Raw genomic sequence first — 16,886 nt, 5'->3', positions numbered from 1 at the left:
TTGCTAAACTTCCTCCAGTAGGAAATGCAAGTTTGCACCTATGTCTCTCTCAAGTACAAAACTACTGATTTCTTATTGTCATAAAACAGTAACCTTCTTGCTTCGGAATAATCTTCAAGCTGGCGCTAGAACACTGCTGTTGTTTTCGAGGTCTGAAAAAAGCAATATAATGTGTGATGGACAGGGATGATTAAGGATAACTCCCAGTCTAATTCGTGTTCAGTTTCTGGGAGAAGAAGTGTTCATTCAACCCGTCAGATGATGAGCATGCTTCTGGAGTCTGTCTTTGCCCACATAATATTTGTGCACACAGCATGGTTGGCTGTGGATGTCTGTGACACACGTGACTTTAGGCACACACAGGAAACCTCCGGAACAGACAGACCTGTAGGAGCAGAGTAGTTGCGGTAGCTGCACAGACTTGGGAGTGTGCTAACAACACGCACAGCTGTGCGCTCCGGAAGTGGGGGTTTATGCTAAGTGAGCAAGTAGATACATCAAGGAAACAGTATTTCGTGTTGCAGATGAACTCTGCTGTGTTCCCACAGTGGGGTCTTGGGAAGTCACTTCATTTCTCTGCACCTGTTAAAACGAAGGTCACACCTGGTACTCCTGGTACCGAGATATTTGGGAGTGATGGATAAATAGCACGGTGAGGGTTTGAACCGTCTGAGAAATAATCAAGCTGGAGGCCAAACCCACCTGATTGCTGAGGGAGGATGTAGTGGAGGCTGGCGCAGGGTGCGGCAGCCCAGACGTGGTCTCTAAGGAGTCTGTGCCGCTTACTTGGTAGACTTTGCCTACCGCAAGGTCCCCACCAACCACGTTAGGCCTCTGATCAGAGGGTCTCCCCCAAAGGCTCCCACCGGGGAGGCTGCAGGACACCTGTGCTGTCTGAGAGTAGGGCCCCTCCAGACACACGGCGGGGACCCAGGGCTGGAGGGAGATGGGGTTAGTGTGACTCAGCTTCCCCACTCACGTAGTAGAAGAGGTGCATTTGACGAAGGAGCCACACACCGTTGCCTTGAGTGAGGGACCTCTGTGGGAAGCTGGTGGCTCAGAGCCCGTCCCACCACGGGCACTCGTAGGGCTGTGTAACTCCAGCTGTCCAGGTATCTCAGAGGTTACCACAGGGTGTAGCGCATTGCCCACTGCTTTATTACCAACATATACACTCCCTGTTGTTCTGCATCTGTCCCCTGGGTGTGGAAGGAGCTCTGTTTTTATGGTACTATAGGAAGAATTGACAGATCAGGATTTGTATCCCAGCCATCAGACCCCAGATCCCTGACATATACTCCCTTACCCTGTCCTGGTGACAGGTGGGATATAACAGTGCCATGTTTATGTAAAAAACAGGCACAGAATGAGTCAGTGTCAAGTCCAGAGGTGGCTGATTGATAAGATGCATTCCAAGTGACTGAGATTAATTTTTTCCAGTAGTTGGTCTCGCTACTTACATTATTCTATTACTATCACAAGGAGAAGGGAATAATTCAAATATTTGCTATGGGAAAAATTCATTTTTCAAGTGTAGATATTAAACCAGTCTCCAGTATGCTCTACCCTCCTTTTGATATAATGTTATCTCTCTCTCTCAAATAAAGAGATGAAAATCTAAGCAAAATTAAAGTCTGACTTAAACCAAGTCAGTTATTTTGGATAAATATTAAGTTATGTACAGGGGTCTCCAAAAGTTCACGGACAGCGTGTTCTGTGGGGACGGGCCCGTGCAGAGTGGTTGGCAGCTGCGTGGGACACCCACACGCTGTAATGATCCGCCCAGTTTGAGTCTTGCCTCTGCTCCTCAGACCAGCTTCCTGCCCGTGTGCGTCCTGGGAGGAGCAGGGTGGGCTCAAGTGCCCGGGTCCCTGCTGCCTGGGGCAGACCTGGCCTGAGATCTGCTGTCCTGGCCTCAGCTGGCCCAGCTGCGGTTCTCACAGGTGTTAGGGGAGTAAGCCAGCAAGTGAAAGATCTGTTTCCTCCTTCCCTCCCTCCCTCCCTCCCTCCCCTCCTCTTCCTCCCCTTCTCTCCCTCTCTCCCTTTGTCTCTCCTCCTTACGAATGAAATAAAATAAACAAATAAAAATAAAATAAATTGTAAAAGATGTGTAGTAAAGCCGGCGCAGTGGCTCACTAGGCTAATCCTCTGCCTGTGGGGCTGGCACCCCAGGTTCTAGTCTCGGTCGGGGCACTGGATTCTGTCCCGGTTGCCCCTCTTCCAGGCCAGCTCTCTGCTGTGGCCCGGGAGTGCAGTGGAGGATGGCCCAGGTGCTTGGGCCCTGCACCCCATGGGAGACCAAGATAAGTACCTGGCTCCTGGCTTCGGATCAGCGCATCGCGCTGGCTGCAACGCGCCAGCCGCAACGTGCCAGCTGTAACACGCTGGCCATAGTGGCCACTTGGGGGGTGACCCAAAAGTAAAGGAAGACCTTTCTCTCTGTCTCTCTCTCTCACTGTCCACTCTGCCTGTTTAAAAAAAAAAAAAAAGATGTGTATTACAAAGAAACTATGTACAGATTTTAAAACTGTTTGCATCAAAATTAACATACTTTTAATTCTATTTGTCCATAAACTCCTAAGTGTCTGGAGTTTTATTTTTGATTGCTACTTCATTTTTAAAAAATAAAATAATCTGTCTAGTATTCCTACCTTTTTATGATGTTGACTGAGCAACTGATTATAAACAGATTAATCAGCTACTTGTTCTCAACAGTTCAGTACATGATTTGATTATGTTTTTGTTCTTTTGCCTCTCTGAGCAATGCTGTGAAACTTTGAAATAAGTTATAGAGAAATGTTGACTGTTTTACTTTAGATTTCTACCTTTCTTTACAGGTAGGATTAAAATTAAATAAACAGGCCAGCGCCGTGGCTCACTAGGCTAATCCTCCACCTGCGGCGCCAGCACCCCAGGTTCTAGTCCCAGTTGGGGCGCCGGATTCTGTCCCGGTTGCTCCTCTTCCAGGCCAGCTCTCTGCTGTGGCCCAGGAGTGCAGTGGAGGATGGCCCAAGTGCTTGGGCCCTGCACCCGTAAGGGAGACCTGGAGGAAGCACCTGGCTCCTGGCTTCGGATCAGCACAGTGCGCTGGCTATAGTGGCCATTTGGGGGGGTGAACCAATGGAAGGAAGACCTCTCTCTCTCTCTCTCTCTCTCTCTCACTGTTTAACTCTGCCTGTCAAAATAAAAAATAAAAAAAGAATAAATAAATAAAAATTAAATAAACAAAAACTCAAAGATAGTTTAAGGTTTTATTATGAAAAATGGTGAAAAGAATTTGGTGGCCGGCGCCATGGCTCAACAGGCTAATCCTACGCCTTGCGGTGCCGGCACACCAGGTTCTAGCCCCAGTCAGGGCACCAGATTCTATCCCAGTTGCCCCTCTTCCAGGCCAGCTCTCTGCTGTGGCCCGGGAGTGCAGTGGAGGATGGCCCAAGTGCTTGGGCCCTGCACCCCATGGGAGACCAGGAGAAGCACCTGGCTCCTGCCATCGGATCAGCACGATGCACCGGCCACAGCGCGCTGGCCGCGGCAGCCATTGGTGGGTGAACCAACGGCAAAGGAAGACCTTTCTCTCTGTCTCTCTCTCTCACTGTCCACTCTGCCTGTCAAAAAATGAAAGAAAGAAAAGAATTTGGCCAATTTAAGTATTATTCACAAGCAGGTTTGAAAATTTTCTTTCCAGGATTGTGATAGGTTTATCTGGCTATTTCCATAACCACATGCATACTATGAGTGAACATGAAGCTGGAGAACATATACATAGAAAACGCAATTAGAAATCGTGTGCTTACAGAACTTCCAGATTCGGAATGAGAAGGATGCTGCTTTGTATCAAACCATCTAAGCAATAAATGTTATATTCTAAGAATGGCAGATTGCGTGTCAAAAAAAATTTTAAAGGTGTATGTGTTTATTTGAAAGGAAGAAAGAGAGGAGAGGAGAGGAGGGAGAAGAGGAGAGGAGAGAGGAGAGAGGAGAGGAGAGGAGAGGAGAGGAGAGGAGAGGAGAGGAGAGAGAAGAGGTGAGGAGAGAGGAGAGGAGAGGAGAGAGGAAGAGAGAGAGAGAGAGAGAGAGAGACTGAGATCTTCCATCCATGGTTCACTTCCCAGGTATCTGCAGCAGCCAGGACTGGGCCAGGCCAAAGCCAGGAGCTGCGTCCAGGTCTCCCACACTGTGGCAGGAACCCAAGGACTTGAGCCAGTCGTCTTCTGCCTCCTGGGTACAAAGGAGCCTGAGGTGGAACTCCGCTGCATAAAGTGGAAGTTTGATTTCTGTAGTCTGCTCTCTCGGGCGTTGCTTCTGCAGAAGGAAAAACACGAACACCTGAGGGTCCCTCCGTGTGCAAGATGAGCCCCGCGAGGCCCGGGTTTTCTCTGACCTTGGTGAATGCGCCTCGCTGCTCAGAATTAGTGCTGGGTTATTAAGTGAATTTCATGTTGCAGTGTGATTGGGGCAAATTTCAAAACACTGTGGGACGTTTTCTAAATGAAATAAATCAGAGACTTGATGTAGACACAGCAGATACAATTGTGTTTCTTTCAAAACCCCTTCCACATCATGGAAAATGCAGTTTCTTCAGACACCCGTGGTTTGACGGCCTGTGACGGGCCGTGTCTGGGTCTTTGGCCTTTCTCCTGTCTCAGCCCTGCTGAGGTTTTCTGCAAACTCTTCCGTTCAGTCAGTGGCCCTTGTTAAGGAGAACGAGTAGCATTGCTCCATGAAGACCCACGTTTCACTCACTGAAACCAGTTGCGTGCTTGGGAGACGTGCTGATCTGAATTGTCAATACCCAGGCTGGCCTTGCAGCTACTGTGACAGTCCCCCGGCTTTAGGAAAAATGCAGGCCATGGTCTGGAACCAAGAACAGTGGGTAAAGCATGTAGACACAGAAAACCTGTCAGGTGCTACATTGCTCCTGTAATTTCATTATATTGCTTCCCCACCAAGACCCAAAATGCATGTGCACTGTTAGGAGCAGTGCACCCTAGAATCTCAACAGCCATGGCAAAGCACCCTCTCCTGGGTGCGGGAGCTTTTGACTTACGAGATGAGTTGCAGAAAGTCTGCGAGAAAACTGGATTAAAAGATAAGTTTATGTTGGCACAAAAAGATTTTGAAATCTGTGCTGCTGTTCCCTAATACACATTTTTGAAAATGCTTTGCATTTTTCTAAAACTGGAAGGAAGAAATGAGTGATTTGCTCATTCTCTTATCTCAGCACACAAGGAACATGTGTGACTCTTATTTGTTGTTCTGTGAACCTTTTGTGCAGTAAACATGATTTAGTGAGATAGGAAAGTCACTTCCATGTGCTCTGCCCTCAGCAGCGAATCCCTGTCTTTAACCATCCAGTGCCTAGGAAATCCCAGTGTTGCTGCTTTATCCCATGTCCCTTGTTTTTGAGGATGTCTTCTGTCTGGTTGACACTGTTAGGCTCTGTGTGTGTTGTCTACCTCAAGTTCATGTCTAAACATGTGCAGGGCAGATTAAACCCCAAGGATCTTTGCAGCTGTGCTATTCTGTATCTGTAAAGCCAAACCCTTTTAGGCAGTTTTTTCTTTAAAATGGCACAGTCACATCGCTGCCTGCTATGCTGGCAACCCTACGGGTGCTGATTTAGCCTTGGCTGCTCCACCTCCCATCTGGCTCCTTGCTAATGCACCTGGGAAAGCAGTGGACGATGGCCAAAGTGCTTGAGCCCCTGCACCCAAGTGGGAGACCCTGATAAAGCTCCTAGATCCTGGCTTTGGCCTGGCCCAGCCTTAGCCATTGCAGCCATTTGGGGAGGGAACCAGCAGATGCAAGATCGCTCTCTCTCTCTCTCTCTCTTTCTCTCTCTCTCTCTCTCTCTCTTTCTCTCTCTCTCTCTCTCTCTCTAACTCAAAAAATAGATCTTAAAAAAAAAAAAATCGCACAGCCATTTCTGTACTTGACTGCTGTCCCCGCTGTTCCTGCTCACTGGGAGCCTCCTCTCGGTGTTGTCTTCCCCCTTCTTGGATGGGCCAAGAGCTTCGTTGACTGCCGTTGTTGCTGATGGAGCAGCTGCCCTTGGGAATCTCTTGGTGTTTGGACATGGAAATGCTACACAGGGGTTATGTGTTGGCCAACTTGTGTCCCCAGCGCTCTGTTCCATGGGAACCTGGAGAGAGAATCCATAAATATTGCAGATTTTCTAAGTAGAGCGGACTGCTCAAACACCAGGGGAGTTTCACTTAAATAATAATAACAACAGTAATGTTAGCAGCTGGTGTCGGGTTTGTAGTCAACAGGATTCTGGTTCTCTCCAATAATTCCACTTAATACTCAAGACGACACAGGAGAGGACTTTGTTGCCGATGCCCATTTTATGCACATTTGCCTGAGGCTCAAAGCTTCAGTGACTTACCTCATGTCACAGCTAGCGCCCAGCCCTGTGCTGTTTCAGTGGTGAGTTCAGGTTTTCATGTTTGCTTTTATTTATGTGAGAGAAAGAGACAACAAAGAAATACACACACACAGAGAGAGAGAGAGAGAGAGAGAGAGAGAGAGCTCTCATCGCTGATTTACTCCCCAAATGCCTGCAATGGCTGGGATGGGACCAGACTGAAGCCAGAGCCCGGCACTCAGTCCAGGTCCCCCCCCCTGGGTGGCAGAAGCTCACTCCATGTCCTCAGGTGGGCAGCAGGAACCCAATTACTTTGAGCTCTGACCACTGCACCCCAAGTTCTGCACCTGGAGGAAGCTCCAGTTGGGGCTGGTTCACATCAGGTCCTCTGATGTGAGATGAGGGTATCTTAACTTCTAGGCCAGCTACCTGCTCCCAGAAGCTCGGTTTTATTGATGATCCTAAAAGTTCTTATCGTCTTCAAAGAGGAAATTGATGACATGAGCTTCACTGGCCAGTCGGCTTCTGATGCAGTACATTGTCAGCTGAGGGATTTTGTTCCCTCCAGCCAGCTTTGGATAAATATGCAGCATTCTGGGGTTGTCATTGTGGTGTAGCAGGTAAAAGCTGCTGCCTGCAATGCTTACACCCCGTGTGGACACTGGTTCATGGCCCCAGCTCCCTGCGAATGCATCTGGGAAAAGCAGCAAGCAGAAGATGGCCCAGGTTCTTGGGCCCCTGATACCTAAGTGGGAGACCTCGAGGAGGCTCCTGCCTCCTGGCTTTGGCCTGGCCCGGCCCTGGCCATTGCAGCCATCTAGGGCGTGAACCAGCAGGTGGAAGATCTCCCTCTCTATATAACTCTGACTTTCAAATAAAAAAAGTAAATCTTTTTTTTAAAAAAACTGCAGCGTTCTAAGTAGAGAAGAAATCAGGAAGAAATTTCTCTTTCACAAAAATAGTAAGCATTAACGTAATTTTTCAAAATAATTTGCTGCCAAACTACTTTTCAGCTAGAGATTCAAGTTAAAGTGGAACCAGAGGGGCACTGTTTTCTGTCTGCCAGGTTGGGCACTGAACCCTTTGCCGGAGTTCTCTGAGCGCCGCTGGGGAGCCGCATGCTGTTGGGATTGTGGACGGTCACAGTAACTTGAATCAGGTCTGGCTCTGTGACCTTAAGCAAGATGGTCAGTCTCTCTGTGATTTCTTTTTTAAATTCAAGTTCAAAATGTGGGTATTGAAGTATGAAAAATTAGGCTGGCCTTTGTCCCTGGTTCCTGGGAGGGGGAATTCTGTATCCTTGAAATGTCCCAAGGATAGGTCTCTGTTACGCACGAGTACCTTGGATCACTCCTGATTTCAGAGGACTCAGACTGGTGGCTGGGCACACCAGAAAGGTTTACCATGCAATGGAAGGTTTGGAGTTGGAGCCAGCGTGATCTCCAAGCAGGGAGGGGAGGTACAGATTGAGCTAAACACACGACCAATGGTGGAATCTGTTTTATTTATGCAGTGAAATCCCAGTAAAAACGCTGCATCAAGCTCACCAGAGATTCCCTATTTTTGAAGCTGGCCATGCAGCTGAGAGGGTGATGTGCCTTGCTCCCCTGGGGTGGCCCCAGAAGCCCTGCATTTAGGATCCTCCCTGACCTCACCCTCTGTGTCTGTTTGCTTGATGGGTCCTGATTTGTGTGCTCTGTGACAAAGCTGCAATAGTGAGTGTGGTACTTGCCTGAGTTTTGAGAAACATCTAGGGAATTATCACACCTAGGGTATGTGGTGGGAATTCCAAAAGAGTAATGTGGATCCCCTGGGGGCCCCCAAAATTGTCCTGACATCTGACGAGGGCATAGTCTGTTGGAGACCATGCCCTTGTATGGAGTCTGGGCTATCCGTGGGTGGTTAGCATCAAAACTAGAGTGTAGGACATCACAGGATATTGATGGTAATGAAGGATATGATGACAATGATGATGACGATGATGATGATGATGATACTGCGCTAACTTACAGGTTGTTTGTGATGAATGGTGAGTCGATATTTATCACGTCCATGGAATGGCATCTGCCTCATTGTAAGTATTATATAAAGTGCTTGAGAAGGTTCCGGAAGGAACGAACCTCATTCATCTGGGAAGAAGCAGCAAAGTCATCGAAAGAGAAAGGCCTTGCAGCAGGAAGCTGAGATGCAGAGAGAGTTAGGCCTTCCGCATGGTGCTTTCCAGCTGGTCATAACCACACAGAGGGCATCTCCCTTTCTAGGAAGCTGGAAGAAACCCAACGTCAGGAAATTCTAGATTCACGTGGGCTGTTGCTCTGATGAGGTTGCGGGAGCTGGAACTTCAGGGCTTCTGAGTCACAAGCGTGTGGGGTAGAGAGGAGACCCCACTCCACCGTGCAAGGGAGGCAGTAGGGGCTGTACCCGGGGTGGCTTCAACCAAGCGGCCAGTAGTGAGGAGAAATACCCCATGAGGACCTTGAGAGCAACAAAATGAGTCCCACATTGCCCTTCTTGACCTTGGTGAGAGCAGAAAATGCCCAACAGGCTTGGAAAAGCTTTTGCGGAAGGTGGGCAAGGCGTGGCGTGTTGTGGAACGGGTTCACCTGTGTTCACCCAGCAGACAGCTGGCCTGGCGCTGTTCAGGGCTTCCTCCCCAAACCTCTGTCACTCATGTGAGAACTAATATGATTGGCATGACCAAAGCAGCATTAACTTTCATCCCGTCAGTCTTCATCTAAGCTCCTCTACCGAGGGTGGGCAGACACACTTATCCACAGTTCATTTATGCAGACACGGAGACCCTGACACGTGGCAGCCCTGAGGGCACTGACGGGAAGGGACGGCTGTAGTTAGCACCCAAACCTTTGGACTCAGTGCCCACTGGACTGGCTCAGGCAACGGACATTGCTCTGGTGTCATGGTACCTGCAATTTGGCGATGCAGATATAAGAAAAATTCACATATGAGGGAGGGAACCTTTGACCCTTGCCTAAAGGCACAGGTGAGCACATTCCCTATGGAAATGTCACCTTGTAATTGAGAGGGGATGTTGGAAGAGCTCCCAGAATGCTCCTCTTTCCTCTGTGACGCGTAGGCAGTCGCGCTGCAGCCGCTAACATCCGGGCTTCAGCTGACTAAACCCCAGCGTCTCCTGTAACCCTGGTGAGGCAGTTGCTCTCTCACTGGTGATTCTGAGTGACCTGGAGGTTTTCACAGCCAGTGTAGTTTCATTCACCATTTGCAGTACCCGGGACAGGGTTCAAGGGGACGCACAGCCCAGAGTCTGCAGTGCCGCCCAGAGCCCCGGAGCTGCTGGTGCCAGGTGGGCATGGGCGTCTTGTTAGCATGTCTTCCGGAGGGACACACACATCTGAAGCACGCTCGTCTCAGCCCTTGTGTTTCAGTGTTGGATTTTATTGCCGCCCTTTAGTAAATGAATTCCCAGGGAACCCATGCTTGCTCACGTGGGAAAGTGATGATAGGTGAGCCCAGTTCAAAATCCTGGTGCTTGCCATTAAAAAGGAAGTGGTGTCTTACTAAGAGGTATTCCCCCTTGAGCAGGGATGGGATTTGGACTGGAATCCCATTGTGCAACCCCATTTAAGAAGCAGTTTTGTTTACCCTGGACGTCTATGATGAGCTGAACGCATCACTATTGGTCTTGGGGTGCTCATTGTCTTTGTTGCTGGTTTGCCTGGCTGCTTCTTTCTTGGGTTAGTACACTGACAAAATGGTTGTGAATTGTTTTCAGAGACTCCCCTGAACCAATGAGTAACAGATCTTCAGAGACCAAGAGCTGGCATGAGGCTGGTTTAAACTTCCATGTGGGGAGCCAAGAGTCAATGCGAGGTAGAACCCTGGCGGAAGAGCAGGTGGTGCTGCCGCCTACACACACATGCAGTGCTGAAGACAGGAGTGCCCCTGCACCTGCAGCCTTGGCACCTTCTGCTCACACAACGGAGGCCCAAGCACTCCACGTGATTTCACTGCATGAACAGAGCGACCCAACTTCCCTTTCTCTGCCACTGCTGCTTTAAAGGTTTGGGGAGTGTTCCACCTAGAGCTGATGACTTCTAGCTTAACCCAGACCCCTAACGGGATGCAAACAAAATGCTTTCCAGTCCGTTCTGCATCACAGAGCCCTGTGGATTCCTGAGTGCAGAGTGAGGCTGCACGCTCCCTACCCTGACCCTGTAAAATGCGAGCGGGCCAGGCGTGAGCCAGGCTGTACAGAAAGTGCTTCAATGTGATGTGGTCGTTGGAGCATTGAGGTGGTGCGGCTGAGCGTGGCTTGAGTGGGGGAGTGCACAGGAGACAGCAGGCTGGGGATGGGGATTGTGCTGCATCATCCGCTGGCCAGTGTCGAGCTTAGTTCTGGGCTGACGCTTGCCACTCAGCAGAGCAAAAGCCCCGTAGTTACTAGAGGCGCTTCTGCCAAACAGGACACTGTCGTGTCTCGGAGCAGCGCAGTTGGAGGCAAGCACCCTGCTTGAGTTGGTCCTCCTTCCTAGGTTGTGGGAAGTATAGGAAAGTGGCCAGCTGAAAATACTCCCAGGCTATGCTCTCCCAGGTAGGGACTGGCCACACACAACTGCCTTCATCCCCCAAGGCAGCTGTGGCCAAAGGCTGTAGGCTGGGTGACTTGTATGCAGCAGCCTTTGCTGTCCACAGTTCTGGAAGCCAGGGAGCCGAGTCCGGGCCCCTGCAGAGCTGGTGTCTGGTGAGAGCCTGTTCTTAGATGGTGCCTGCAAGACATGCACTTACCTGGTGGAAGGACAGGGCAGCTCTTGGTGGCCTCTTTATTAAGGATGCCAGTTCCATCCATGGGACTCAGCCTGCATGGCCCAGCCACTCCCCAGAGGCTCCGCCCTTAACACTGGAAGAAAAGCCGTATCAGCAGAGACCAGTTCTGCTTGAGCGGTTGCTCTGAGGAGGTTACTGGAGCTGGAACCCCAGGGGATCTGAGACTGGAGTGCGGGATGGGGATTAGTTCGACATTCACATTTTAGAAGCACACAAACTTCCCAACCCTTGCAGCCACTGTCCCGGCTCCTGGAATCAATACAGATCCTGTGGGCATAGAGTGGCCAGTTAAAGTGCAAAAGACACAGCTAAATTTGAATCTCTCACAAAAGCGATCATTTAGTATAATTATGTGCCTATGATTGCATTTTTGTTTGCTAACTAGAGCAAGTCTCGCTGGATAGGGCTTTGAGGAGAGCTGCTCTCTTGATTGAAAGGGACAGATTTCTTCAGCAAGCATTGTTGTTTTGTGCCTTTCTGTCACCTTCTGGCTTGGCACACTTCCCTGTTTCCTGGAGTTGCCAAGGGATGTTGCTACCAAAGGATGAAAATAATTCTCTGGGAATAAAAAGACGGGAGGCTAGGACAGACCCACATCCTGGACGATCCCATGAGGAGCTTGCCATTCCCGGCTGCTTCCTTCTGGCTTTCCTATTTGAGAAAATACTCCTCATTTCCTTAAGACACTACACGTAGCTCCTGATTCATGCAGCCTAACGTGACAGCTACAAGAGCCCGAGGGTAGCATGCCTTTGGGTGCCTCTCTTCCTGCTCCAGTTTGGGGACTGTTCAGAGAAGCTGTGGTGGTGACACTGCACCATGTTTTGATGTTTCCCGTGGATTTTTATGAAGCCCAGAAATGCTTTAATCCACCACTCCTGGAAGAAGATTCCCATAGCTGGAGTGACTCTACCCTCCAGTCTGGTCCAAGCAGTTTAATGCCTTTCACTACGCACAATTATGAATGAAGCCCTCTCCCAGCTTAAAACCATACTGACTGGCAACTTACCTTCATTCCATGTTTGCACAATCAGGGAACTCTAGAATAAAATTTCTTGTGTGGCTTCAGTTCACATTAATATTTTAAAGATCATCAATGGATAGCAATTTCAGCAATAATAATTCATACTTGTATGTTGTCTGTTAGATTATAAAAGACTGTCACATCTAATAATACCTCATTTGGTGTAAGTAGGATTCTTGTGCTTAGTATTAAATTTTATAAGACATTCACCTGTTTGCTAATCAAATATTATGACTGCACGGTCGCTAAAATTCTACAGAAGGTAATGATCATATATGGAGAATTGAATTGTCAATAGATTCCCTAAACTGTTTCACACAGAAAGGTATTCTATAGTCCAATAATGTGCAGAGAAAATGGAAATAGAATATAGAGACTGGATGATGCATTTAGGAAGACGCTTCTAGCAAACGCAACCTTGGAGCTTACAGGAGCTCTCCTCATATATGCATAAAACTAATGGATTAAATGTATTTTAATTTAAATTTCTCCCATAAATGAACTATTTTTATGGTTTTATTGCTACCCATTGAGAACCACTGAGATGAATAATGTCTTTTTTTTTAAAAAAAAGATTTATTTATTTATTTGAAAGTCTGAGTTACACAGAGAGAAGGAGAGGCAGAGAGAGAGAGAGAGGTCTTCCATCTGCTGGTTCACTCCCCAGTTGGCCGCGACGGCTGGAGCTGCGCCAATCTGAAGCCAGGAGCCAGGAGCTTCCTCTAGTTCTTCCTATGTGGGTGCAGGGGCCCAAGGACTTGGGCCATCTTCTATTGCTTTCCCAGGCCATAGCAGAGAGCTGGATCAGAAGTGGAGCAACCTGGACATGAACCGGCACCCATATGGGATGCCGGCATCGCAGGCGGGGCTTCACCTGTCACGCCACAGTGCTAGCCCCATAATGTATCTTAAATAAAGCAATATAAGTTCCATCTGAGCCACATGACACATTGAAAGTTGTATCGTTGTAGACACAAGTAATGTTTTATCAAAAATGTTCTTTTTGGCTGGCGCCATGGCTCACTTGGTTAATCCTCCGCCTGTGGTGCCGGCATCCCACATGGGCACCGGGTTCTAGTCTTGGTTGCTCCTCTTCCAGTCCAGCTCTCTGCTGTGGCCCGGGAAGGCAGTGGAGGATGGCCCAGGTGCTTGGGCCCTGCACCCACATGGGAGACCAGGAGGAAGCACCTGGCTCCTGGCTTCGGATGGGTGCGGTGCTGGCCGTGGCAGCCATTTAGGGGGTGAACCAATGGACGGAAGACCTTTCTCTCTCTCTCTCTCTCTCTCTCTCTCTCTCTCTAACTCTCTATAAGTCTCTACCTGTCAAATAAAAACAAATGTTCTTTAAAGTGTAAAATGTTTTCTTACACAAAGTGATGTAATTGGGGACAAGAGAGAACATATAGCAAGTAAGTGAACTTTCTCCAAGTATTGTTTCATTTAACATTAATCCTTAGGTCATTGTCTTATTTTATTGGAGCAAAAAGCCCCCAAAGTTAATTGAATTCCTGAAATAGTCCATGAATGTGTGTTTCTCAGATTGACACGAAGCTCTGTCTACTCAGTCTGTTACTGTGAGCACAAACAAGTGAGTCGCGAAGGCTGTGTCTTCATGTTTGCTTGTATTACGTTTTTGTTGTGCTTGACCTAACGTATCTCAGTGTAGACAGTTTTATTTCATCTCTCTTTTTTTAAATTGCTTTAGTTACACTGAGCAATAATTGTTGTCCTTCTTGGTTTTATGGTATGATGTTCCTGTTTTCATTTCCAGAGGTAAAATCCTATTTCCTAGGGCACAGTCGCTCTGCATGAAAAGCCCTCTACGTTTATTGAAAACGGTCAGTCTAGAATAAATCAAGTAGCGTTCAAACACTGTTGCTGGCACACTCCCGTCTAATTTGTTCCGTGGTCACAGGTACAGCTCTCTCTCCAGTGTTAGTACAAACTGCTCTTGGACGAGAGCTATTTCATTTTCTTTATGAAGGCTGCTTGACCAAAGACGTTCTTTCAGAAAAGTGCATTATTTCAGGCCTCCGGTTTCTCACAGATAAATTTATATTGCCCAACTCTCTAGGTAAAGAGAATTAGGAAAGTGCAGAAAAACATATAGGAGTGTGAAGATCACTCATTAGCCTCCAAGAATAATAAGAATGTTAGAGAAGTTAAGCAGGCAAAGACTTACTGAGGAATAATGTAAGAGAAGAGAGGGGTTGAACCCTACTGGCCAGGCCAGTGTGTGTGGCTCATGGAAGGTTCTATGAGCTATATGGAGGCTGTTCAGGGTGAGTAGGCCAGGTGTGTCCACTGCCTGTCCCTCCTCAGAGTTAGGCTAACCTTGACACCATTCTTCTTGCCATTTATGTGTTTACTCTTCATTATTAAACACAGTGACTTCATTCTTGAAAAATAATCTTATATAAATTTCACCATGATTAACAAACATTTAACGAATATTAAAATTTATACCAAGGGCCAGCGCTGTGGCAGAGTGGGTTAAGCCATGGTCTACAGTTCTGGCTTCCCATAATGGTACTGGTTTGAGTCCCAGCTGCTCCACTTGTGAGCCATCTCCTTTCTAATGGCCTGGGAAGCAGCAGAAGATGGACCAAGTGCTTGGGCCCCTGCCCCCACGTGAGAGGCCTGGAAGAAGCTCCTGGCTCCTGCTTCTGGTTTCATCCTAGCTCAGCCCTGGTCATTGTGGCCATCTTGGGAGTGAAGCAGCAAATGGAAGGTTGCCCAGTCTCCGCCTCTGCTTCTTTCATTCCTCAACTCTGTTTTCAAGTAAATAAATCTTTTTAAAAAATGTTTATACAAATGATTAATAATTATTTTTTCCTAGAAAAAATAATGTTTTAATACTTGTTTCTTTAAATTCTACAAATGGATAGTCAATGGGAATTTAAAGATATAAAAGCATATGAGATACTTCAAAAAGTTTGTGTAAGCATGGAATTAAAAATAATTTTATTCTAGCACAATAAAACATTGAAATGTACAGAAATCTTCAAAAAGTTCGTGGAAAATATATATTGTAAAATTATGCACAAATTAAAATTTTGAAAAATTATTTATCTTTGAAAAACAGAATTACAGAGAAGAAGAGGAAGAGGGAGAGAGAATATCTTCCAGCCACTGTTGACTCCCCAGGTGGCCTCGGTGTCCAGGGCTGGGCCAGGCTGAAGCCAGGAGCCCGGAACTCCATCCCAGTGTCCTGCGTGGATGCAGGGCCCAGCACTTGGGAAATCTGCTGCTTTTCCAGTGCATCAGCAGGGAGCTGCATTGGAATTGGGGTAGTGGGAACTCAAGCTGACTCTCATGTCGGATGGGGGCATCACAGCCAGCAGCTTAATCTGCAGAGCCACGATGCCCCCCACCCCACTAAATTTTTTTGTCACCAGAAATACCCTTATCTTTTCATTCCATTTTCCATGAATTTTTCAGTTATCCCTGTGTCAATGATATTGTTAATCAAAATGGTTATGGATAAAATGTTTCCTTTCTAGAATATACCTAGAAACCTAAAGAAACTTTTTCTGTAAAAATGTAAAACATTATTGTATTCTATCTTCCTAAGTGCATGTTATGCGTTTTCTTGCAGAAAACATGGGTGTGACTAGTTAATTAATATGTTTCCTTTCAAAACAGTTGCAATATCAGAGTCATTGTTTTATTTGGAGTATTTATAATTATCTACTTGCAATTATTGTTACTAGGAGCATTTAAATTATATAACTTAGGGTACAAAAAGTTAAGTAAATTAGTGATCTTTAAAGATGCTTATGAAAAATCACCTGAAGAGAGATTGTTTATTAGCACCAGGAAACTGGTGTTACTTCATTTTGCAAAGGCGAAGCTAGCTAGGGATTTGGAAGCCTTAGAAGATCAGGTGGTAGCAGCAGACTGAGTGGCCTCGTCTGGTTCCACATCATAGCGGGAATGCTTCCAGCTTTCCCCGCTGAGTAAGGTGCTGGCTGGGGGTTTGTCATAAACCGCCTTGATTGTGTTGAAGAATGTTCCTTCTGTACCCAATTTGCTTCAGGTTTTCATCATGAACGACGTTGTATTTGATCAAATGCATTCTCTGCATCTATTGGGATAATCATGTGGTGTCTGTTCTTCAGTTTGTTAATGTGATGTATCACATTTATTGATTTGCAAATGCCTAGCAGGCATAAATTCCACTTTGTCTAAGTGACTGATCGTTCTGACGTGTTGTTGGATTCAGTTAGCTCGTATTTTGTTGCGGATTTTTGCATGTCTGCTCTGCGATATTGGTCTATAGTTCTGTTTCTCTGGTTTTGGGATTAAGGTGATGCTGGCTTCATAGAAAGAGTTTGGAAGGATCCCCTCCCTTTCAATGTTTGAACAGCTTGAGAAGAATTGGAGTTAGTTCTTCCCTAGAGGTCTGCTAGAACTCAGCAGTGGAGCCATCCAGCCTTGGACTTCTTTGTTGGGAGGGTCATTATTATTGATTCAATCTCTGTCTTGCTTGTGGGTCTTCTAAGTGATGCTGAGATGGCTGAGCAGCCTTGTGAGAAGATAATGGGCCTCATGTGTAGCAGCTTCTGTCGCTGCCACTCACAGTGGATCACAGACTTGATACCAACTGTGTACTTTCTTGGGTAAATCTGAAAGAGAGCATTATTTTGGTATATATTCACTGTGGAATACTACTCAGCCTTAAAAACGAAT

At 47.1% G+C, this 16,886-nt stretch overlaps 1 protein-coding gene across 4 annotated transcripts in view; it reads left to right on the top strand.

Moving 5' to 3' along the window:
* The window catches only part of MYO16 (myosin XVI), a 693,372-nt gene that overhangs the window by 341,058 nt on the left and 335,428 nt on the right, over positions 1-16,886 (top strand). The gene's annotated exons all lie outside the window — the stretch shown is intronic.

This window comes from Oryctolagus cuniculus, chromosome 9 (assembly GCF_051225735.1).
Source record: "Oryctolagus cuniculus isolate XC-2025 breed Fujian yellow rabbit chromosome 9, ASM5122573v1, whole genome shotgun sequence".
NCBI lineage: Eukaryota > Metazoa > Chordata > Mammalia > Lagomorpha > Leporidae > Oryctolagus > Oryctolagus cuniculus.
The sequence above is the reverse complement of the archived record's forward strand: the minus strand, read 5'-3'. Positions and strand labels throughout refer to the sequence as shown.